The sequence below is a fragment of the Lissotriton helveticus genome, chromosome 6 (genome assembly GCF_964261635.1).
Source record: "Lissotriton helveticus chromosome 6, aLisHel1.1, whole genome shotgun sequence".
Taxonomy (NCBI): domain Eukaryota; kingdom Metazoa; phylum Chordata; class Amphibia; order Caudata; family Salamandridae; genus Lissotriton; species Lissotriton helveticus.
In genome coordinates, this window is record NC_136067.1 from 1,091,916,515 (window position 1) to 1,091,941,414 (window position 24,900).

The 24,900-nt window shown below is 47.5% G+C and overlaps 1 protein-coding gene across 4 annotated transcripts in view; it reads left to right on the forward strand.

Moving 5' to 3' along the window:
• Positions 1 to 24,900, forward strand: part of BIRC6 (baculoviral IAP repeat containing 6) — a 2,208,279-nt gene that overhangs the window by 116,296 nt on the left and 2,067,083 nt on the right. The window lies entirely within an intron of this gene.

Consider the following 24,900-nt stretch of genomic DNA (forward strand, 5'->3'; position numbering starts at 1 on the left):
GACAGGGAATAGAAGTGAAATATTTGTTTTTACATGTAACAGTAAAAACCTACAATTGCCATTTTGCTGTGGAAAATGCTAGTATCCATATTGTTTTTTTTCACAGCAAACTTTATTGTTGACACACAAAAGGCCCAGGTGAAAGCAGGGCAGCACATTGTATACGTATCATGGCGATGGTAAAGATGTCAACTTTTACACTATACAGTTGTCGTAAAAAGGAATATGCAAAAGACTGAATTAAACGCATATAAACATTATAAAATAGAAGCATCAGTGTCACAAAGTCCATATGTATGTTATCATACAAAGTCTCCAATCATAATATTTAAGTACAGATATAATTATTCTCGATACGAGTACCCAACATTTGATCTTTATGGCAGATCTTCATTGCGAAACGCAGGGGGGATGAGTTCAAAATACAGACCTTGATAATCAGCCCACTGCTTCCATATCTTCGGGTGTTTCAGGAGACATCCCTGTGCCTTAAAAATCGGTGTTCGAGGCATGTGGGCTGCTAAATTCATATCTTAGCATTAGATCGCCGCCTAGTGTTGGGTCCGGATGATCGCACATTGTTGTCCTGGAAGAGTCTTCGAAGTATCCTGAGATAGGTGGCTCCTCCCCTGGACTACAGTGCGCATGGGCATCGGCTCCATCCCCAGATTGTTTTTTTCCGCCATTGGGTTCGGATGCGGTCCCGACTTCTCTTTGTCGGAACCGAGAAAAACTAACTTTTTCAGGCCAAAAGGCCTTGTATTTTCTAGCGTCGGTATTGTTCGCGCACGGTCTCGGGTTCTTCCAACTCTTGAAGTCGGATTCAACGGAGTCTACACTCTTCGGACATCGAGGCTTTCTCATCGCGACACGACTACAACTTTCCAGCATGGAGCGGAGTCCGTTTAAGTACTGTCCGCTCTGTGGGTCCAAGTACCCACATATAGACCTCCACCCGGTCTGTAACAAATGCCTTTCACCGGACCATGACGACGGCAAGTGCAAGGCTTGCGCTCAATTCCGGTCCAAAAAGACTCTCAAGCTCCGGCGCGCGGTGCGCCTGGAGGCCAGACAAGCGGCCCCGGATCCAGAAAACATCTTCGGCGACCAAGAAGAAGATGAACAGGGTCATCATCTCCAAATCTCCCCACCCGAAACGGAGATCGAGGCGGATCCGGTGGACGACGACGGAGTCGCGGGTCAAGACCTTCAATACGTCGACGAGGTAGGGGACGTCGAAGAGATTTATGGGGCCGCGGCGGATAGCTCTGGGGACGAGCTAAGCCCCGAAGGTTTCGAAGATCAAGATCGGGTCACGGGATCGCCAAGTGGCCTTACCCAAGACCCCGTGCCGCAAGCCACGGCCCCGCCATCAGGCCCGGCCACGGACGTACTTGCTGGGCAGGCCGGATCGAAACCGAAACCGAAACCTGCGGTGTCGACTACACCTAAAATGGCTGACCCGAAAACGAAACCGAAACTTATGGACTCGAGCGTCCCTAAAATGGCGGCCGGCCCACAAAGACCTACTGCACCCGCTGCCGCATCGGCTCCGTCGGGATCCGGTCCGCAGAAGGCGAAGAAGTCGGTCGATTCCGCTGGAACGAAATCGGCGCAGGAGGAGGGATCCTCTAAAAAGGGTGGTCGGCACGGATCAACCGCTGCGACACCGTCTAAGCACGCCAAGGCCAGCAGCGTAGTGGATACGGAACCGACTCAAGCGCACGGATCGACGGCTGGCACGTCTGCGCATCGATCCAAGGACTCTGGGTCGGCGTCAACGGCATCGGCGTCCAAACCTCAGAAGGGCCACCATCACGTCGGATCCGAGGGGAAGGTCAAGACGTCCTCGTCAGCGCCAAAAGCCACTGTGGATGAAGCGTCTCCCATCGCCGCTTCGCTGCACAGAATCAGGGAAAAGGCCGCTGCTACGTCGGCTCCGTTACCGTCGCCTCAGACGCCGATGGATGCTCCGGCCAAGCCTAAAAGCAAGCTTCTCTTCCTTCTGCCGCCGAAAGAGGCTCCGAAGGCTTTTTCTACAAAATCGACGCCAAAGAAGGCGGATTCTTCTACGGCAGGGGTACCTTCAAGTCGAGAACTCGAATCAGAGGACGATTCTGAGCACTTCATCGACGCCAACACAGGCAACTAGACAATATACAAAAGAAAGATCACATCAAAGCCTCTAGACTCCTATGTTATCCCACTAAAGAAGAAAAGAGTTCCTCTGGACGCTTCTAACCTCATAGAGCCTATCCAGCCTCCTCCAAGAAGAAGCCCTACTCCCTCACCAGAACATTCTGATGGTGAGGGTTATGATGAGGAGGACCAATACACCTTCCCCGTAAATGAACCAGATGCACATACAGATGCATATGATGACATTGGTGACCAAGGCACCCAAGGTGTGGGGCAAGACCCACAGCCTTTCAGTGCACGTGCATCCCCAACAGAGGATTCTGCAGGTTTTCATGCACTCATCGAGAGGGCAGCTGCTAATCATGATGTAGACATGCATGCTGACCCAGTGGAAGAGGACTTTCTCTTTGACACTTTTTCGGTCTCTGAAAGAACTGTGAAAACGCTGCCTATGCTCAAGGGAGTCCTCAAGCATGCAGCTGACATCTTTAAAGAACCTACCAGGGCGAGAGTGGTCAATCCACGTATCGAAAAGAAGTACAGGCCAGCACCTGCAGACCCTGCATACATTCGGGGACAGTTGCTCTGGACTCTCTTGTGGTCGCAAATGCCAGAAAACGGGCAAACTCCCAGACAACGGGTGAAGCTCCTCCCCCTGACAAGGAGTCCAAAGTGCTGGAGGCAGGGGGCAAGAGAGTGGCGGCACAGGCTGCCAACTTTTGGCGTATTTCAAATACACAAGCACTCTTAGCACGTTACGATAGGGCGCATTACGACACCCTAGAGCAAATAGTACAACACCTGCCTCCACAGTTTCAAGAGGGCACCAAACTGCTTATAGAGGAAGGTAAACTGATCTCCAACGCAGCCATCAAGTGTGCACTTGACGCCGCAGACACAGCAGCTAGGGCTATCAACACTAGCGTCATGCTGAGACGACAAGCTTGGCTCCGCATATCTGGGTTTAAACCCAATATTCAGACAACAATACTTAATCAGCCAGTCAATCCTGATAGACTGTTTGGTCCAGATGTTGACACCACCCTCGAAAAGATAAAGAAGGACACAGAAACTGCTAAGTCCATGGGGGCCCTGCAATCACAACAGTTTCGTGGCAATAATTTTCGTCGCTCAGGTGCACGTGGAGTCACCAGAGGACAAATGGGTCAACAATCTCAATTCTCAAGGGGTGGAGCACAATCCTCGTTCACGAAACAGAACAAGGGAGGTTACAGAAATAACAGCAACAGAGGGCGCGGCAGAGGAAACAACAACTCCCGCTCCTCTACCCCTAGCAAACAGTGACTCTCTGTCACTGCCCCCCGACCACTTAACACCTGTCGGGGGGAGACTGCAGCAGTTCCTGCCCGTCTGGAGAAACATCACCACAGACAGGTGGGTGCGACAACTAATCCAGTATGGTTATTGCCTAGAGTTGAAATCCACTCCACCAAACATCCCGCCAAGGCCTATGTCCGCAGAGCACTTGCACTTATTGCAGCAGGAAGTAGTGGCAATGCTGCAAAAAGGCGCAATCGAACTCGTGCCAGTGGGAGAGGAAGGCACGGGGGTATACTCCCTGTACTTCCTTATTCCAAAGAAGGACGGATCTCTCAGACCCATTCTAGATCTACGTACCCTCAACCTGTACATACTGTCAGAACATTTCCATATGCTTACACTGCAACAGATTCTCCCCTTGTTAAACCAAGGGGACTTCTTAGCAACCTTGGATCTCAAGGATGCTTATTTCCACATTCCACTACACCCGTCCCACAGGAAATACCTCAGGTTCACTATCCAAGGAAAGCATTACCAATTCAAGGTCCTGCCCTTCGGAGTCACCACAGCCCCAAGGGTGTTTACCAAGTGTCTGGCGACAGTGGCAGCGCACCTCAGGAGGCAGAACATCCATGTCTACCCCTACCTGGACGACTGGCTCGTTCAAGCCAAGTCGGAACAACAGTGCGCTGCGGACATGTCGACCACCATTCACCTCCTACACAATCTGGGATTCTCGTTGAACTACCCAAAGTCGCATCTTCAGCCGGCACATGTCCGGCAGTTTCTAGGTGCGACGATCAATACCCTGACGGCCATGGCTCAACCAAACCAAGTCAGGATAGACAGCATGCAGTCTCTAATCCAGAAGTTCAGACCACGACACTCTCTTCCAGCGAGAGTGTTCATGCAGTTGATAGGCATGATGGCCTCCTGCATCTTCATAGTCCCTCACGCACGGTTACATATGCGCCCGCTCCAGGAGTGCTTAGCAAATCAGTGGACACAGGCTCAGGGGAATTTTACAGACCTAGTGTTGGTTACCAGTCGGGCATACGACTCTCTGCATTGGTGGACTCCACACAACCTTTGCAAGGGCCGACTGTTCCAGGAGCCAGTGCCACAGATTATCCTGACAACGGACGCATCTCTCCAGGGCTGGGGAGCTCATCTGCTCACTTACACAGTGCAGGGACTATGGACGGCGCAGCAACAGAAGATGCACATCAACTATCTGGAACTGATGGCAATCTTCATGGCAATCAAGTCCTTCATTGTACATCTGTGCAACAAGGTAGTGTTAGTCCGGACGGACAACATGACCGCGATGTACTTCATTCAAAAGCAGGGAGGCACCCACTCGCCACAGCTGTCTCATCTGGCTCAGAGCATGTGGAAGTGGGCCATTCAGAGGAACATTTTCCTCATGGCAGAACACCTCCCGGGCAAGGACAATCAGATGGCGGATCTGCTCAGCAGATTCAGCCATCAAATGCACGAGTGGGAGCTACATCCATCAGTACTCCACCCGTACTTCCAGCAGTGGGGTCATCCGGAGATAGACCTGTTTGCCACAAACGAAAACGCAAAATGCCAACACTTTGCCGCCAGGTTCCCTCACCCACAGTCGCAAGGGAATGCGATATGGATGAACTGGTCAGGCAAATTTGCGTACGCTTTTCCACCAGCCCCTCTGATACCGCTGGTGGCAAGAAAGCTAAGGCAGCACGCGATGACTCTCATCCTGGTTGCTCCAACGTGGGCGCGCCAAGCGTGGTACACCACGTTCCTCGAACTCTCGGTGGTGCCGCATCAAAGACTGCGCCTCACGCCCAGACTTTTGACGCAGAACCATGGAGAAATTCAGCATCCAGATCCGCAACAGCTCAACCTGGCGATCTGGCTCCTGAAGTCCTAGAGTTTGGATACCTTAACCTGCCTCCAGAATGCATGAACATCATTAAAGAGGCGAGGAAACCTACCACCAGAGCATGCTATGCTGCGAAATGGAAGCGTTTTGTCATTTACTGTACAGCCAATGACATCAACCCGCTAGATGCGTCTATCCCTAACATCATTTGCTATCTGCTACATCTGTACAAGTGCAATCTAGCCTATACTTCCATTCGGATACATCTGTCCGCCATAGCAGCTTATCTTCAGAACAGGCAACATCTCTCTGTCTTCAGAGTGCCTGCCATTAAGGCCTTCCTTGAAGGTCTGAAACGAGTCATTCCCCCAAGAACACCGCCAGCTCCGGTGTGGAACCTCAATGTGGTACTCACCAGACTGATGGGACCACCTTTCGAGCCACTGCACTCGTGTGAACTCCAGTTCCTAACGTGGAAAGTAGCTTTCCTAATAGCTATTACGTCTCTGAGGAGGGTTAGTGAGCTACAAGCGCTCACAATCCAAGAGCCATTCATTCAGATTCATCCAAATAGGGTAGTGCTACGCACTAACCCCAAATTCCTTCCGAAGGTGGTGTCACAGTTCCATCTCAACCAAACTATTGACTTGCCTGCATTCTTTCAAAACCCACAAACGGTGGCGGAAAGAATGCTCCATACCTTAGATGTACGGAGGGCGCTGATGTACTACATAGACAGGACACAACCCTTTAGAAAGACAAAACAACTTTTTGTTGCCTTCGCACCACAACACAAAGGCAACCCTATTTCCAAGGCAGGAATAGCCAGGTGGATTGTTAAGTGCATCCAAATCTGTTATCAAAAGGCCAAGCGCACTTTAACAATACCCCCAAGGGCGCACTCCACGCGCAAATTGGGGGCATCCATGGCTTTCCTGGGGAACATTCCTTTAGAGGACATTTGCAGAGCAGCCACGTGGGTTACACCACATACCTTTACTAAACACTACTGTGTTGATGTGCATTCCAAGCAGCAAGCTGCTGTAGGACAGGCTGTTCTCAAAACACTTTTTCAGGTTTCTGCAGCTGGCACAGGCAACCGCCGCTGATGGAGGGACTGCTATGTATTCTATGCTAAGATATGAATTTAGCAGCCCACATGCCTCGAACTGAATATGCTACTTACCAGTATGCATCTGTTCTTGGCATGTAGGGCTGCTAACATTCATATCGCCCACCCTCCTCCCCGGTGCCTGTCGCAGCTGCAGATATACTATTGTATTCAATCATTAGCATGGACATCCTTTACACTTTTCACTCCATCTTCTGCCACAATGGCGAAAAACAATCTGGGGATGGAGCCGATGCCCATGCGCACTGTAGTCCAGGGGAGGAGCCACCTATCTCAGGATACTTCGAAGACTCTTCCAGGACAACAATGTGCGATCATCCGGACCCAACACTAGGCGGCGATCTAATGCTAAGATATGAATGTTAGCAGCCCTACATGCCAAGAACAGATGCATACTGGTAAGTAGCATATTCAATTTGTAACCCCATGGAAAAATCAAGACGCTGTTTCCAGGCCCCTACAGATGGCGGTGAAGTCGCCTTCCAAGCTTTAGCAATGTCACGCTTAGCCAGAGTAAGCCCCAGGAATTGCAGATGTCTTTTGTATCTGTTAGCTCCTATGCCCTCCGTAATGTGAAGCATAGTTACAAGCAGTGACTGTGGAACGTCCCACAACACCCCACCCCACCACCTCACAAAGACAGGTCATTACCCCACACCAAAACCGCGATAAAGCAGTACATTCCCATAGCGTGTGGAGGAAAGTGCCCTTGGCCAATCCACAGCGCAGACACAGGGGGGGATGCAATCACCCGGCACGCCAAAGCTTGTAGCTAGTGAAATATACACAGTGGAGATATTTAAATTGTATAAGACGAAGGCGCGATTCAATGGGCGCCCCATGCCCAGGATTTAAGAGCCTCAACCCAGTCGTCTTCATCAAGTGGACCCAAATCTTCCTGCCAGGCATCTCTGGTCTTATTGAGTGTAGAGTGGTTGTTAGTGACCAATGTGCAGTATAACGCTGTGATTTTGTGCGCACCCATCTCGCCTAGGAACACCATGGCCTCAACGGGATTAAAGTCTGGAATATTGTCTTGCAGAGGGATGTACGGGGAGAATGGGTGGCGAAATTGCAAATATCTATATCATTGAGAGCGAGGCATTCGAAATTCAGATTGTAGCTGCTGGAATGACTTCAGGGTCTGACCATGGAGGACGGCGCCAACCGTTGAAATTACAATAGTATCCCAACCCACAAAGCCCTGTAATTCAGGCAGTTGTGGTAAGAGGCCATTGCGCTAAAGAGGAGTCTCTTTCGGGAGTCTGCCCCACCACCCAATCCTACGCAGTGCTTGCAGCCATATCACAAAGACCGTACGGGTTGTGGGCGGTAGTGGTTTGAGCGTCGCACTAGAATGTAGAATTGTGTGTAGAGATTTAGAGTCATTAACCAATGCTCAACGGTGTAAGCAAGGTCACGTCTATCTCCGTACCACCAATCTTTTAAAATGAGGGGATGGGACCCAGCATGATACGCTTGAATGTCTGGAGGTGTGTTACCCCCACAGTATGTGGACTGGAAGCACGTTCTCAGTGCAGCATGAACAGAGCCCCCACGCCAAAGGAAGTGACTAGGGACCGTGTTTAATTACCAGAAGGAACCATATATGCAGTATTTGTTAGGGGTGGTTTTGCAGTTGATAAAGACGATGCGGTAGCGAGACCATTTTAAAAATGGCCGATCTGCCTAATAGTGACAAAGGCAAATGTGAACAGGAGCACACCTTTTCTTTGATCTAAGTCAACAGAGGGGCCAGGTTCTTACTCCAGGAGACGGGTTGTGAGTCTGACAGGAACACCCCAAGATCCTTGAGGCCATGCGGTACTACCGTAACCTCATGTGTCCAAGTCCTGAGTTGGTCGCCCCCTTGCAAAGGCACAAACGATTTGCATGTGTTTATATAGAGACCGGAGTTTTTGCTAAAAATTTGCATTATTCGAAGCAGGCGTGGGCCTGATCTATTTGGGCGAGTGAGAAAAAAATAATACATCATCATGGTACAACGATATATGATCGTAGACGTCCCGTGACCACTCAAAGCCATGTACCTGGGCAGTAGTTCTTACCCACGCCACGAGTGGCTCCATGGCGATTGCAAAAAGATAGGGAGATAGAGGGCATTTCTGCCTGGTGGTACCTTTCCGATGCAAAACAGACGCGAGATTGAGTCGGGGCTCTGTACCGAGGCATTGATGTCTGTGTATAGGAGGCGAATATATTTAAGAAGTCGAGGGCCGATGTTAAGGCAGTTCAGGAGAGCAAAGAGATAGGTCCAGCTAAGGAAATCGAAGGCCTTGTCGATATCGGCGAGAAGGTGCCCAGTCGGTGCATTCAGTCGATCTACAGATGCAACAGCGTTTTGTGCACAACGGATAATTATGTCGGGTGGCGCGACCGGGCATAAAGCCCGCTTGATCTGGGTGACCTAATGTTATGTGTGGGACGGTATGGTTCGCAATGATTTTGGCCAGATGTTTCGCCTCCACATGAGTAGGGAGATCGGTCTATATGAGGTATGCAGTTCTGGGGACCGACTCTGTTTAAAGAAGATCACTATTTCTGCATGATGCCAGTCAGCTAGGAGCCGACCGTCCTCCACCGCCACGTAAAGTGACGCCAAATAAGGTGTTGATATTTGAGATGAGTATTTCTTGTAGAACTCACAAGGAAATCCGTTCGGGCCGGGTGCCTTACTCAAGCTCATGTCCGCAAGGGCACTTTGAACCTCCTCAGTTGGGACCGGGGCGTCCAGGTCATCCCACACACAGTCCGTTAGAGACCTCTGAGGCAGATCAGCCAGAAACCGGTCAGTGGTGGCCTCAGGGAGAATCTCCTGCGGGGTATTTAGGTCTGTGAAGTAATCAGCAAAGCTGGTAGCGATTCAAGCAGGGTCTGTAAGCGCTTCGCCCGCCGGCCACTACTAAGGTGGATATTGTAAGATGTCAAAGAACTTGTTACATTAAGCCTGACTTGATAACATTAATGTAACTTGTTGCAGTGAGCAACTTTTACTAAGTTGCCAATTTGTTGCCCTAAATCCCCTGCTCCTGTCCACAGGGTCAGTCCTTGAGACCGCTTTCTCTCTTCCTGGGTAGATGTGCAAACCACTCCAAGGAAAGAAGAAAATAGAAGCCTGCGGCAGCAGAGAGGTGTTCTCTCTCCTAGCACCCTAATGAGTATTGGCCCAAAAGACGAGTTTCAAAGGAGAAGCCACATTTGAAGGTCAAATGGTGAACACTTGGAAGAGGGACTACCCTATTGTTTAGGTAGGCAGGCTGGCACTCAGGCCGGAAAAGGGAAACCAGTGGCCAACCCAGTTTTGCAAGGGCCTGGAGCCCCCAAGGTTGCCACTCTTCTCGGTTGTGCTAGTAAGCTCCGTACACCAAGAGAGGGGTCCTGCCATATTGGAAGTTGGCAGAAAGGTGCATCCTGACATAGCCAGACACCACACGTCGCAGGAAGTAGTCAGCAGGAAGTAGGGAACCTGGTAGCGCATTGGCTACCAATCACTTACTACTGTGAAGTCTTTTTCTGAGCATAGTAAGGGCACCCCTAGCACCCAGAACTCTGATCTTGTTGGGCTGGAAAAGAGGACTGAAGAAACTCTGCCCTTATGCACCAAGTACCTGGCAAAGAGTGGCATGGAGAAGGGACTGTGCATGTTGTGTCCTGCTCATGGAGAAGCCCAGCTGAAAGAAGAGACTCCAAGGGTCAGTTAGTTTACATCTTGTTCGCAGCACAGGGCTGCAACAGCGGAGGAGCAATTGGAAGCCTAAATCTGCACATTGCTGCCTCTCGTCGCCATGCAGCACCAGAGACCAGGACTCCATGCTCAAAGTATTACCCAAGTCTGCTTGACCCGGGAGAGTTGTTGGAGGGCTGCTTGGTTGCCCAGAAGACAAGCTCTCGCCCAGAGAAGGATTCTGCTGTAAACTCTAAATGGGATAGCTGGTCTTATATGAGGACCAAGAATACTTCCAGTGACCTGAATCCCTGTGGCCAAGACCACCTCACAAAGTTATTGGACAGGGAAGGAGTCACAGAAAGACCCCTTTTGACTGCATCGCATCCACAGCATCCTTGAGCTTCTTTAACATCCTGTATCCTTGCAACAGGACCAATTCCATGAAAACCTATAGCAAGAGTTTAAAAATGCCTGGAACTTACGGAAGACTGCTTCTCCCACCTAGACAACTGTTTCTGAGGAACTTGCTGACACCCTTGGGGGCTCCCTGCCGGAGTTGGTCGCCTAAAGTAACTCAAAGTAACTGCATTAAAATGTACCTAAACTTTCTAAGTATAGATTTGTTGAATTGGCCATTATCTCTTCACGGTTAAGTGAGCGTTCATATTTACTATACCTAGTCAGATCTGTATCTCCAGATCCCCCTGTTGGATCATTTTCGCTTAGGCGTCTAAAAATACATTAAAATACAGTCTAATGTTGTAAATTTCTTCTTTAATTGTTTTGATGCAATGTATATGCTTACCATATTTTCCTATGTGTAAGCCTGACTGCTCAGAGCCACAGCTACCCAGTGTTGAGCTAAATGTTTGACAGACGAAACCTACTGGTCCTAAAGGAGTTGGTAAGTGTATTACATGGTGAAGTCTACAACCTCTCCATATAATACACCCCATTTCCTCACATTCTCGTTTCAGGCTGTAGGATTCATTAGCTTGTTTCAAATTTAAGTGTAGGTCTTTTAAAACTAAAAAACTGGTTACACTGTCTACTTTTGACTACTGTCTACAGTGATTTGTTGCACAACTGTTTCTCCAGCATCTTTCCTTCTCACCAAGTGTCAGAAGATTAGCTCCTTACTAAGTGAAGTAATGAAACATTGTCATCCTAACTTACTTTTTCAGTAAAAAATAGATTATATATAAAAATTGTGTTTTCTTAATTATTCTAATTGTCCTTCCTTGAGGATGTTCTCTGCATTTTGAACTGCTGCTTCTGTACTTAGGACTGCATCTTTCCATCCATAGATTAGGAGGAGGCTTCCAAGACTTAATGCTGCCCAGTGGTATTATCAATGTTACATCTGGTTTCTCTAATATTGGCATTGATACTGCCATGGTTTGCCTCTTAAAAGACCTTCAAGGCTTGCCCCTAACAGACCTCAAGCCAGATGACATGGAACAGGATATTAGCAATTTTGCTTTTTCTAGCACATCGGCTTTCGCTCTTGAGCAGTCATGCTAGGGAAGAAATGTACTTCAATAAAGCTTGAAGTGCAGACACAAAGATAATCTGATTTACTTTCTACAAGCTGTGTTATGAACCACAAGAAAAAGGTATTGCAAGCAGAGGGTTCTAGTCTCTTGATGACAACCAGACACAGCAGAATTATGCCTTGCTCATCAAAAACCAGCTAGAGAAAGAGGCGGACAGCTTACCTGTGCAACAGCAGGAAAACCTATGATTGAGAATAACAACAGCTCCAATTTTTCTTCTGTCTTGATTGAATGGGCGTGTGTGTGTGTGGGGGGGGGGGGGGGGTAGGGTTTATTTCAAGCTACCTACCACTGTGACAAAAAATAACAAATGATTGATGAGTGCTGAATATTTTGAAATGTAGCTGCACTTTGAGTTTCATGTCTCCTCTGGCCCTTTAGTGAAGTGCTGATTTCATGTTCAGCTAGGCCAAAAATGAACCTGCTTCTACAGAAACACGATATGACCAGTTCTCAACTCACCAAATGGAGGAGGAAATTTAATCCCGTTAATATCTGTGTCAATAGAAAAGTGTCAATAGACTGACCTAAAAATTCAGAGCCATTCGCTATCTGAGGACTATAAAAAACAAGCATTTACAATGCAACGGTTTCGCCTTTGGAAAAGTTAGAGGGGGGCTTAAAAAGGTACTCTCTAGGTGGAAATGTGGTGTTAAAGGGGCGCCCAGGATGAGACTCGTTTGTGGCTGGAGCCCTTCTACGTAGTAGTCAGTGTGGCAGATTGAGGTGTTCTCTAACCAGACTTCCTGCAGGTTTAAAGGGGCACACCACCTGCCCTTATGGTAGATATATATATATATATATATATATATATATATGGGCGGTATTCAACTAGCACCCACTCTGCGCCCCAGCAGGACGTTGCAAGCATTGCTTTCTCAAACACTAACCTTACTCCTGGATTGCTCATTACTACGGGGACGAGGAGTGTTCACTCCACAAATCGTACCCCATGGGTCAACAGCTCAAACCATCTCTCGGACACCCGACACTGCGATGTGCCACTCTTAACTGCTCAGACAATACTAGAAGATCCATAGTGGCACAGGATTGCATAGTGTATTAAGGCAGCATTTTGTTCACGTCTTCTTACTTACTCACTAGACAAGGGGTAGTATGCTCCATGGCCAGCCCACAACATCGTCTCATTTCTCGCCCCTGTAATACTAGTGTAAAAGTACGTCGTTTCAAGCCCAGACACTGGATGTGAGGGGAGAGGTTTCACCATGGCGCCATCCAATTGGTAATGCATCAGGTGTGGCCATGGCTGGACGGAAGTCTCATCTACCCCCCTCCCCCCCCCCGTAGGCTTAAAGTTTCCAAGAGCCCCTGCCCCCGATATAAATCTCTTGCAGTCTTGCCTTCATATTTGAAAGCACTGTGCATTTCGTGGTTCTGCTTTTCACCTTGTATGCGTGGTGGTGCCACATGTCCCGGAATTGTAAATTATGTTGGCTCAAAGAACAGCAATAATAGGTGGCACCCCTCCCTGTCCACTTCAGCGCAGAAAAGGGTGTGCTGGTCTGTTCGACCCCTTTCTATAGAGAAGTACAACCTGTTGTAACCGGCATGGGCCAGGGCAGTCTTGCTAGGTTAATGTCACCTTCCACCCATCCCCAAACGCCCCTATTGGACTAGTATTTGATGTGGGTGCGAGGGAGAGATGCTTTCTTATTCCGAAAGTGTGCCTGCTTGTGAATTGCTGGGCTCTTGCCTAGGCCGCCCTAGGGCTGGGTGTACCGTTTGGTTAGGGATTGTGGGGGGCATGGGTCTGGAAGAAGTCCCTGATCTTCGCCCTCTCCGACATGTGCCCCTTGTAATAACGTGCCCCCTCTACCCCCAGAGTGTTAAAAATTATTGGTATTGTATTGTATTGCAATTGCATTTGTATAGCGCTTACTGCCCCTGACGAGGCGTCGAATCACTTTTTCGGCGAGTAGCACGCAACTACGAAAGTAATTTGAGTGGTGGATTAATCAGTTATCTGGATTGAGAAGGATAGCCCAAAGTGGCATTCTTTGGTAGTCATATGCTGTGAAGTACAGGAAAATATTTTAATACTGGCTAGCCCAGTGCTAAACCTTACTTTTCTCTTTAATGGGCTCCTTGGGCCTGTGTATTTGGCTCTGTTGGGCACACATTGTATTGTTATGATGGAGTTTAGCCTTTCTTTCTATGGAGCGCTTAGGTACCCTTACTGTCAGTTATGCGCTACTAAAAGATCTAGACTAGAGTATTTGTATACCCAACAGGGGGAAACTGTCCTCCTAGCACTATCTTGAATTCCAAGTCTTGAGAAGGGGACTGTCCACTTGACACAGGGGGGCAGCCAAGAGCTCCCAGTATGGGTGGTCTTCTCTACATGCACTGCACAGAGGGACCACTGAAACATGCACTAGTTTTAAAGTGAAGACTGACACATTGTAAAGCCGTAACATCCTCCAAAAACAAGAATGAAACAGTAGACCTGTGTGAATTTGTGTGCAGGGGTCAAAATGTACATTGTTACTACATGGGTTATAAATATAAGAATGATGTGTGGAGGGGCGGTGAAAACAACACTGCTTGAGGCTCATGCAAGGGTCTCTGTAATTACCTGTGGCTCCGTTCTGGTTCCACTGCGGGCCCTTTCTCTCCGGGAGGGGTCGATGCTGCAGGGGCCCCACCTCCTGCGGGCTAGGAGGCTTGTCTACCACCCGGTGCAGGACGTCTGAGCCTCCGTTCATGTAGCGCACCCCCAGCGGAGGGGGCTTCTTCACGCCCCCCTTGGGCTCCTCGGACAGCTGCTGGATGACCCCCCCACTGCTTCTCCTTGCCCTGTTTGACCCGCAGCAGGACCGGCCTCCCTCTATTCTCATCGCCGCCCCCGGCGTTGGAAGCGCGGACTTGACCCAGCTCTGCCCTGGAGAGCGAGCTTCGAAGCCCGTGCACGAAGCGCTCGAAGGTGAGCAGGCCGCTGGGGGGGCGCCGCCCGGCGCAGGCACTCCAGCACCCCGCGGGGCAGCTCCAGCGCGTCCGCCCCCTGCCAGCGGGACTCGATCTCCGCGAAGTGCACCGCGCCCCGCCGCCCGTCGTCCAGGATATCGAAGAGGGTCCGCAGGCTCTGCAGGAAGGCGCGGGGCAGCCCGTCCGTGCCCTCAGGCGGCATCAGGGTCACCGGCCGACGGGGGTCCGTGCTCAGAGCAGCGGCCATGGAGCCCCAGGCAGGGGACTCGCACCCTTCCGACCTGAGTCCCGACCCTGGAGCAGGCGAGGGAGAGGAGGCGCCGCTGCAGGAAGCTCCAAGGAAGATGCACAAGCTGCACCCCGGGGCAACTTTCTTCGCACATGAAACTCTGTTTATCCTTCGAATTAGTCTACATGATTGTTGCGTCACTGGTTAAAACCATGCCTTCCACTGATTGGTTAGAGTCACCAGCCCCGTTCGCCGTGATTGGCTTGAAGTCCTGCATTCACAAATTTGATTTTCAATGCAGAACAAGCGAGAATGTATATACCTGCAAATTAAAAACGAAATTAGGGCAGCGTGTTCCGTAATATTCTATGTTCAGCACACTGTTTACTCGCCTTTGACACACGGTAAAGACTGGAATTCACCAGAAGTGGTGATAACTTTCTACCAATTAATACCGCAAGGAGAGTGAGAGAGTCACCTTATACCAACTTCATTGAATAGATTCGAGCGTGCCGGGTTCGGAAAGGGCCACATCGTATAGCGCTATCTCCCCCCCCCCCCAAGTAAATGTCACTCGAGGTATTATTTTTCTTAAATCAATCCATTGCCATTTTTTACTCGTGATAAAATGTTGCTTTCATCGTGTTATTTGTTCCAATCCTCTTCTCTGTGATGCCATTTGATAATGTTTTAAATGGAAGAAAGACTCAAAATGTCTAAAAGTAGACTCCAGTAAGAAAACGGCAGCAGTTGGCTGAAGTGTGTCTCAAATCTCCCTTACATCTATAGAGCTTCTTAAAGGGGGCGGGATATCCATTTAATGCGTAAGCGCAGCGGTTCTTAATTTAGGGTTAGTGACTGTTAAAACAAGTCAGGTCCCGGGCCGTGCTGTGATTGGCTGACGTCACGGGGGTGTCCCGGGCCGGCAGCCAATCACAGCGCGGCCCGGGAAATGACGTCACGGGGGTGTCCCGGGCCGGCAGCCAATGACAGCGCGGCCCGGGACAAAGGGGCGGGGCTTAAAAAAAGCACCAGAAACGCCCCCGAATCGCGTTTTCAAGAGAGAGTGCGATTGACAGCCTCTGTCTCCCAATGGCTAGTCTCCATTTATGGAGCTAGCCAATTGGAAACAGAGGCGGTCCAAACATCCCTACTGAAAACAAAAGTTTTCGATCTGGGAGGGGCACTGCGTGCCCCTCGCCAGGTCGAAACCTAAAAAAGAAAGATGTTTACAACAAAATTGAATAAGGCATGAGAATTCCAGAATGTTGGGTCTTCACCAAATACAAGGGGATGCATGTCCTTTTTAAAAAAATACTTATTGCATTCCAATTGCACAAAAACTCTTAAAATTCCTCAGCTTGTTGATAGGCGAGTGCCGCTTCAAGTCTAAAGTTCTTCCCTTTAGTTCTAAATCTACCATCATGTTTAGAAATGTGTGGCAGTGCACCAAATAAAGATAATTTATGCATATCAAAACACTGGCTATTACAGGCTCGTTCTCTTTGGAATGAGTTGCAAAACTTCCTGACAGCCTCATTTCTACTGCTGCTTGGTCTGCACAACAAACAAGTTACTTACCTTCAGTAATGCGCTATCTGGTAGCGACTCAATCGAGCTGCAGCTTCCTCACCTTTTAAATATTCCCCAGGATACAAATTCCTTTTCCGTAGTACATCTGTGCACTGAAAGGTGCAGTTGTGTGGCTCCGCACTGGCAACGCTCTGGAAAAGATGTGCAGGGCCTGTAAAGGCACATGCTCTCGTCTGTTGCTTTCGAGCCTGTCCATGCCCCCTGAACTGGAAACTGAAAATAAAATTGGTAGACACTCAGTGTGTAGATTCCTAGTGCTGGGATCTTATTAATGGGTAGAATCCTATCAATGAATGGGGCGGATGAGTGAGTCTGTCAGGAATCTGCGGCTAGATAGTTTCTACCAGAAAGAGCGTTTCTGAAGGTAAGTAACCCAGTGTTCTTTGGTATGATCAATGTAGAAGCTCAGTGCTCTCTAGCGATGGAGTCGCTCCTCTTCCATAGAGGGATGAGATGGAGCATAGAATGACAGCAGAATGGTAGTTTGACCTACGTGGAGAAGTGTCTCAACATTCAACAGAAAGCATGCCTGTGGTCAGTGAAGATGCATGGTAGCCAGTAGCAAGGTAATAAAAGGATAAGATTTATTCTTAAGATAATAGTTGTAGATAAAGACGGTTGTAAGGAAGCCCCACAGGGAGAGACATCCTTGCTGCTCAGCCCTTGCATTCCAGCTTATTTCTACTCCATCAGGCACACTTCAGCATTCTAATTACATCACAGATCCTCTGGCTGAGCAGCAAGCAGGGGACAAAACACTAAGGGGAGAATGCATGGCATAGATGAAGATACCACACTGCCCTAATCTGCAGAACCAATGTGTCCGTAAAGAGGGTGACTTATGCAGAATTAACACACAGAACCTGAAGCTTACTGCCACACCATGCTGAAGTAATACACCGTAAGAAACAGTTTCAGAGCTCCTTGGTTGAAGTGCACATCATCAAATAAGTAAGGACAAGATTAAAGTCCCTCTGGCATCACATAAGAAGAAAAGGGGGAGCATATGCTGTAGCCCTTTCAAAAATAGCATGACCACGGGTGTCTTAAACAATGAGATCTGATCAGACAACTGTAAGAAGATTGAAAGATAACCTTTAACTATCCTCAAAGCAAGATATTGCCAGGCAAGTGATGAAAGAAATAACAGGACGTTAACATTTTTTCCTGGAGCGGAATCAATCTGCCATGTGCCACACCATACCACAATCTTGTCCCAATGACATTGTACACAGTTTTGTCGAGACACGCCTGGCTGCCAAAATGACATCCACCACCTCTGGAGGAAGATTAAAAGAGTTCACTTTTTGCCACTCAATCTCCAACCATAAAGGTGAGGTACTAAGAAAAAAGTTTATGGTTCCAGTTTGACGCCCTGTGAAAATTCAAATGGTGAGGAATATAAGGCTAGAAGTCATCAGAAAGTCTGATTACCTTGTCAGCTAGTCTACCTCAGATTATTTGTTACCCAAGGGTGACCCAAAAAGGCAGTGGAAAAACATTATTGTGTGAAAAAAAAGTCTTCAAAAGATGAAGCATCCAGCGACCTCTAACAGCTTGTCATCGCTACTGTACTTCAGTGTATTGTGCATTTTCGTAGTTTAACACTTACCTGACCTTACAGAAACAGTAGAAGAAAACCATTGCAACCAGTACTCTATTAATTTGGCTTATACACGGTCTCTAAGTCAACCTACTTTTTTGTGCTTTTCATGGTGGTGGTGTTTAGGGTACCATGTAAAGTCCTGGGAAAATGCTTTGTTGAAGGGCTGGGTAGACCACATGGATACCCTCAAAATCCTGGGCAACATGCCTCAGACTATCCTCATCAGCATGGTAGTGCTCTCTAAGCAGTGCTTCCAGAACTCAAATCCTGTGACAACATTCCTTTTTTTTTTTTGTGGATTTTTTTTATTTCCTTTTGCACAATAAAATGTAACAATCTCCATTATCATTTGACTTACCACATATATCCTACATCGTGGCATCCGTATGAGTTTCCATTATAACTTTACACATTACAGTACATCATTATACGTTAGCCCCTTACCATCTCCCCCACACTATCAATGACATCTTTTAATCCTAACCGTGACGGTGCCTTGTTCACGGGCTGTTGTCTGGGCTTGAGTCTATTCATGGAGGCTCGCATAGATTCCCTCTGAATTAGTTCCACTTTCCCCAGATTCTGGACCATTTCTTAGGGCAGCCTCTGTGGGTTCCCCCCCCCCCCCCCCCCCCCCACCTGTGAGATTACATTCATTACTTGTTCCGAGTAGGATTGTATTTGTTGGCATTCCCATATTATGTGGTAGAATGTTCCTGTGAGTCCACAGTTTCGCAGACATAGTGAGTCAGGCGCGTGCCCCAGCTTATGTAGTGTAGTGCGTGAATAGTATATGCTGTGAAGCACCTTGAGCTGTATTAATTTGAGCTTAGATGGAATCGCTCCTTCCCGGGGCGAAGCCAGCGCGTCCTGCCAGTCTGAGTCCCCCATGTCTCCTAGTTCTGTCTGCTATCTTTCCCTTAGTGTTGTTGTGGGGTCTGGTTGGTTGTTCACTATCTTACGATACGTCTGGGAGTTGGCCTTTTTTGCCATATGGTCAGTGAGGAGTCTGTCCTCAAGGGGCGAGGCCTCTGCTAATTGTGTGTCTGGGGGGGATAACGCTCTTGAGCGTGTGTCTGATTTGTATATATCTATAGAGTTCCGTCTCTGCCATTCCATACATTTCTCGCAGTTTTGCGAAGGGCAGACCCTCCCCTTTTACCCATAGATCTCCTATTTTGTTAATACCAATGAGGTCCCATTTCGTGAACCCCTTTGTGTTGGCTAAAGTGCCTAAACGTCGGGTCTCCCAAAGGGGGGTGGCCGGTGTCAATACTCCCTCCAATCCCAACACTCTCTGCGCTGTATGCCATATTTTGATTGTGCGAGCAGTCGGCCCTGTGAGTGTGTTCTTTCTCTTATTAGTATAAAGGGCTTTCAACAGGTGGTCAGTGGGCAAGACGTATCTATCCTTTCTGAATGCCGGTTCCTCCTGTGGGGCATGTAACCATTGGTTTATCACCACAAGCTGCGAAGCCCAGTACTACAATTTAACGTTAGGTAGTGCAATTCCCCCATCATACCAGCTGCGGGCCAGTTTATGTTGCGCTATACGTGCCGGTTTCCCATCCCACAATAAAGTGGAGACTTCAGCTTGATTGCTTTAAAATAAAAGGTGGGGACTGGGAATGGGGATTTTGGAGGGCATATAAAAACCTGGGCAGGGCCATCATCTTAAAGAGTGCTGCTCTCCCCAGTATCGACAATGGAAGTGACCTCCAGTGTTTAACATCAGTATGAAACTTTATGAGTGGCCGCATTAGGTTTTCTTCTACAAAAAGTGTCACCTGTGGTGTAGCGTAGATTCCCAAATACTTAAACCCTCTAGTCGCAATTTGTAGCTCACATCCCTGTGGGAGCTTGGGTGTGGGACCATGTAAAACATAAAGGAGTGATTTTGACCAGTTTATAGTGTACCCTGACACCCTCCCGTATGTAGTACAGATATCCAGTGACTTAATTCATTCTTAATGCTTAAAGTATTCCTTCAGTCAGGATGTCTATATCACCTTGTAAACTCATTATAATCCTTTCGATGCATATGCATCCGGAACTGAGCCAACACATAGCACATCTCTATAATCCCTTTCTTTGAAGGCTAGGTTCGTAGTTGCTATTAAGTTGACTCATAGTGTTCGCATAAGTTAGGCCTTGCTCTCAAAAAACACACACTAAATGCAGCCTCTGTTTTCCATATGAAACTATTTCTGCACCATTTCTTTCTGGTTCATCATATGTATCAAGATCTGCTCTACTTTAGCTCAAATATATGCTTCGGAGTTCATGTCTGTTCCACAGGGACTATGGCTACTTCTGTGGTCATTATCAAAGGAGATACAGTGCCTGACAACTGCTGGTTGGCCATGGGGTGACCTCTACATGTGTTTGCTAAACACTATTGTCTCAGAGATCAAAAACGCAGTGACAATGCTTTGCCGCGGCTGTTCTGCATTTCTTCGTTAAATTCTATTTCCAACCTACCGCAGGGTATTGCTTCGAGATACTTTCCTAAGGTAGGAATCCTCAGGAAGATGAATCCATTGAAATAAGTTATTTTTCTTCAGTAACAATATTTTAGGCAGAGACATAATCTTCTTGCATATTCCTCATCACCTCTCTCCTCCCCTTATAAATGAGGGCTGTGTATAATGAGATCCCAGTGTTCGAACACATGTTTGCTCTGACACCACCCAAGTGTGCTGACATTAGTTCCTTTCTTTCTACCCTTTCATGTGCAGAACCAGAGCTTACTCCTCTCTTCTTCTGATAAGTATTTTTCACCAAAATGTTCTTTCCAATTGGCAAGGCGTAATATGTCTCCTCCCAAAATGACAGGGATTAAACCTTGCTGGAATTGTCTCAAATAGATGTCTGTGACTGATTCCCACAAGGTTTGTCTGTGGTGCCTGGTGTCGGATCACAACTCCAATGGCCTGCAACAGCTGTTCCTAGTTGAACCTGAAGGCCATCGTGGACTAAACTCTATGACGCAAACCATTGGAAGACTCCACGCCATGACAAGTTGAAAAGAAGGTCCGATTCCTCCGTCAGGTACTCGTTGTGGTAGAAAAGTCTAAAAAGAAGTGGCAGAAATCAAAACTGGAATTTGCCTGTTCCTTCCACTGGTAAATTCTAGAGAGGGCGCTAGGATGTCAGGGTGGCTCCTGGCTCGCTCCTGAACTTCCTAGGAGCAGATTTGAAGTTTGGTCCATATGCCACCCTAGTTGCCAGGTCAGTCTGCGATGTTGCAGCAAATACAAACCTTTAGTGAGGCCATGCTGCATATTTTTGATATGCTTCCTGCTCCCTCTAGTGTACCTTTGGGCCCCAAGAACCGATGGAGGCTTCCAGTTGGGATTCTGCTAGTCGTTTATCTCTGTCCATCTGTGCCTCTTTAACCCACATCTGGTTCTGCAACCGCTTTGGTACCAAATTCGGTTCTGGAGCCACCCACTGCCGGTTCCTTTCTTATCCATGCTGTGAGCACCAGAAGAGGACCAAATACCTACTGGGGCCTCTGTCTCTGATCCAGCTTAAACTCTACCGCGGGTGCTCCTATCCTGTGGTGGGAGGGTGTGCATTGGGGGGAGATGCCTTTAACCAACCAACCAACCAACCAGACCCTGATATCCTGCCCATACCTTATGGTACAGCTCATAACTTAAATCTATTGTTTGCATCAGATTATGATACTACTGAATACACCCCTCACTATGCAAAGGATAATTGGTATGCTGAACTACAGAATACTAGAGATGTTGACTCTTCCCCCAGACACTGGGGTTGTTTCTCCCTGTCGTCCTGCCACCGAGGAGAGTGCCTCTTTTGTGATGTTCATGAGGACGGCTGCAGAGGTCTTTGGTAGTAGTAAAAGTATGTTTATTAGACCATTGGTCTCCAAACGAGAGACATATTACAATAAGTAGTTTAAAACATGTATAAAAAATTCCACAGATGCATTAAAAGAGACAAATTTTTATACAGCACTACACCCAATATTGTAATCAACAATACAATGAAGCTTTAACTTAGGGATAGCGTTCCATCTTAGACACAATTTTCTAGAGCGTGACCTACTATTACTTCATGCCAATTTCTATCCAACCATATTTGGTTCCAACAGAGTCCTTTTTACCGCCTTCATATATTTTGCCATGGCGATTGCTATATCAAGATTTGGCATGTCGGTAAGTAGGTTAATTGCTAAGAGGCGCTCAGTTATACCATATTTTAAAAACAGGGGTCGCAAAAACAGTTTCCGCTGTGACACCCATTTTTGACAGTCTAGTAAGATATGTAGGTTGTCACACTTGTACCTAATCCACAGCGGCATTTACCATCCGGTTGTATCAATTCTGCTTTTCTGTTTCTCTGAGATACACAACAGTTAATCCCTATTCTCCATCGGAGCACCTCGGCTCTTAATACAGCATCAGGTAGTGTATCCAAATAGGGATACCATATATCATTCTCCCAACTATTTATCATATGATGGACTGACACTTTCTTTTTCAAATATATCATATCATTTTGCCTGGATATTTCTCTTCCTGTTGTTCTAAGCTCCTCATTTGAGGCTTCAACCGACAGTGTCGCCTGATCAAATTTTACATTTAAATTTTTACACAGTGCGCACAATTTAATTCTGATCCTGCTGGCCCAATTTAGGTCGCTATGCAAGATCTCCTCTTTACACCATTGTGACACTTTTGCGACTTCCTCGGATCCCAATCTTTTCCAGAATCTTAAAAGGGCCACTTGTACCTGTATGTTCCATGAGGTCATGCCTAATTCCAAGCGGATTGCCTGAATCATGGAGGAGCCAGGCAGTGACATCAACGATTTTACACATTTCCCCTCCTCAATGTCCCAATTATTCTTCCCGCTCAGATATAAAACATCGGCTCCATACTGCACTTCTGGGGGTATCATTGCCTTATAGGCTTTCAGTAATGGTCTATGTGACATATCCCCGTAAACTTGGCTGAATTTCCTTAGCCCGCATCCTGATGTATGGGCTTTGGCAGTCTGGGCTACTAAATGGATATCCCATTTTAAAGACTTTTCAAACCAAATACAGAGGTATCTGTATTCGTTCACAATTTCTAGTTTAGTAGTTCCCAGGTACCAATTAAAATTCGGGGTTTTCTTCCCAAAACATAGGATTTTAGTTTTATCCATATTTACCGTCAGGCGTTTAGCCAAGCAATATTTATTGAAGGCAGCTAACTTCCTTTGCAATCCGATTTCCGTTTGGTCAAAAATTACCAAATCATCGGCGTACAGCAGACAGGACAGATGTTTCCCATGCATTTTGGGGCTAGCACTTCTACTCACTTCTAGAATAGATGGGAGATCAGCCAGGTATATTGCAAATAGTAAGGGGTCTTTGGCCTGCAGCTTTCTACAATGGAGGTCAAAACTAATGTCTTGATTGAGGTTCTTCAGCCTGGACAGGTCCCTACTGAACCTCGGTTAACATTTAATGAGGCCTTAATAGATACCCTCTTGGGTGCTTGGGCTAAGCTATGTTCTGGCCCTCCAGTTAAAAGATAGTTAGCTTGTATCCGCACACAGGCAGCGCATGACCCTGACTTTTTGACACAACACCCTATGCCACAGAGCCTGGTGGTTCACATGTCCACCAGGAGAGTGAACCCTAACACCTTTCCCACATTGACTCCTGACCGTGAGTCTGAGTGCATGGAAACGTTTGGCAAGTGCATATTTTTGACAGCTAGTCTTGCTTTGAGCACAGTCAATGCAAGCTGCATTCTAGCCCGCTACAGTTATGTTTTATGGGATGCAGTTTATGAAATTTTGTCTGCAGTTCCATACAACTTTTGACCTTAAGCATAATTTATACTGGGTGACCCGGATCCAACCAAATTTGTTAAATGGTCTGGCATCAACACAGCTGCTGGCTTCAGTCACTCAATGGACACAAATGTGGTGCTTCAACGCCATGCCTGGATGAGGTTTATTGGCTTTTCTTGGGATGTCAAGGCATCTTTGATGGAAATGCTGTTTGATGGCTCACGCTTTATTGGTGAAAAATTGCACTTTAAGGAGAGCCTTACCACAACGCGTTCTCTGGGTCTGTCTGCCCCCTAGATAATTTCCTCAGCAATTGTATCCCTTTTGTGAGTATTCTAGGGGGTTTTAGTACAGATAGTGCCAGGCTTTGCTGACACACCTCTACTCAACCACTTTGTGGGCAAGGCTGGGCACTCTGAGAACATTCATGGCATCGGGGATAACATGCAGCTCAGACCCCCACCTCTCTGGCGACCACAAAACCAATTAGGTTTTTCCATTTTGACACTCACCGACTGAAGAAGATGTGATCAAACATTTCCTACAAGGGTGGCACGATATACCTTTAGATACATCGGCCCTCCAGTTTGTTGAGTTGGGCCTTCCTATTTTTTTCTAATCCACCACACTTGCCAACTCCATGAACAAGGTTGACCGAGTTACCAGTGCCAATTTTGTAGTAGGAAGTGCAGGCTTTTTTGGCCTCAGGAGACATAAAGAGAGTACTTGCTTCGATTGTAGAAACTGGGTGCGAGGTGTAATTCACCCTACTTCCTGATGCTGAAGAACGACGGAGGCTTTCTTCCTAGTTTATATCTCTGCCCTCTTATTGTCTTCCTGAGGAAGGACAAATTCAAGATGCTCATGCTGCCCAGGCCTTGTTGACCCTGGATCCCTGAGTCTAGATGATAGCTTTGGACCTGCAGGATTCCTATTTCCATATTCCTGGCCTGAAGGCCCTCAGTCGATGTATGTGGACATAGTGTGCCAAGAGCATTTCCAGTTTACTGTATTCCCTTTTGGCGTCACCTGTGCCCTTGGGT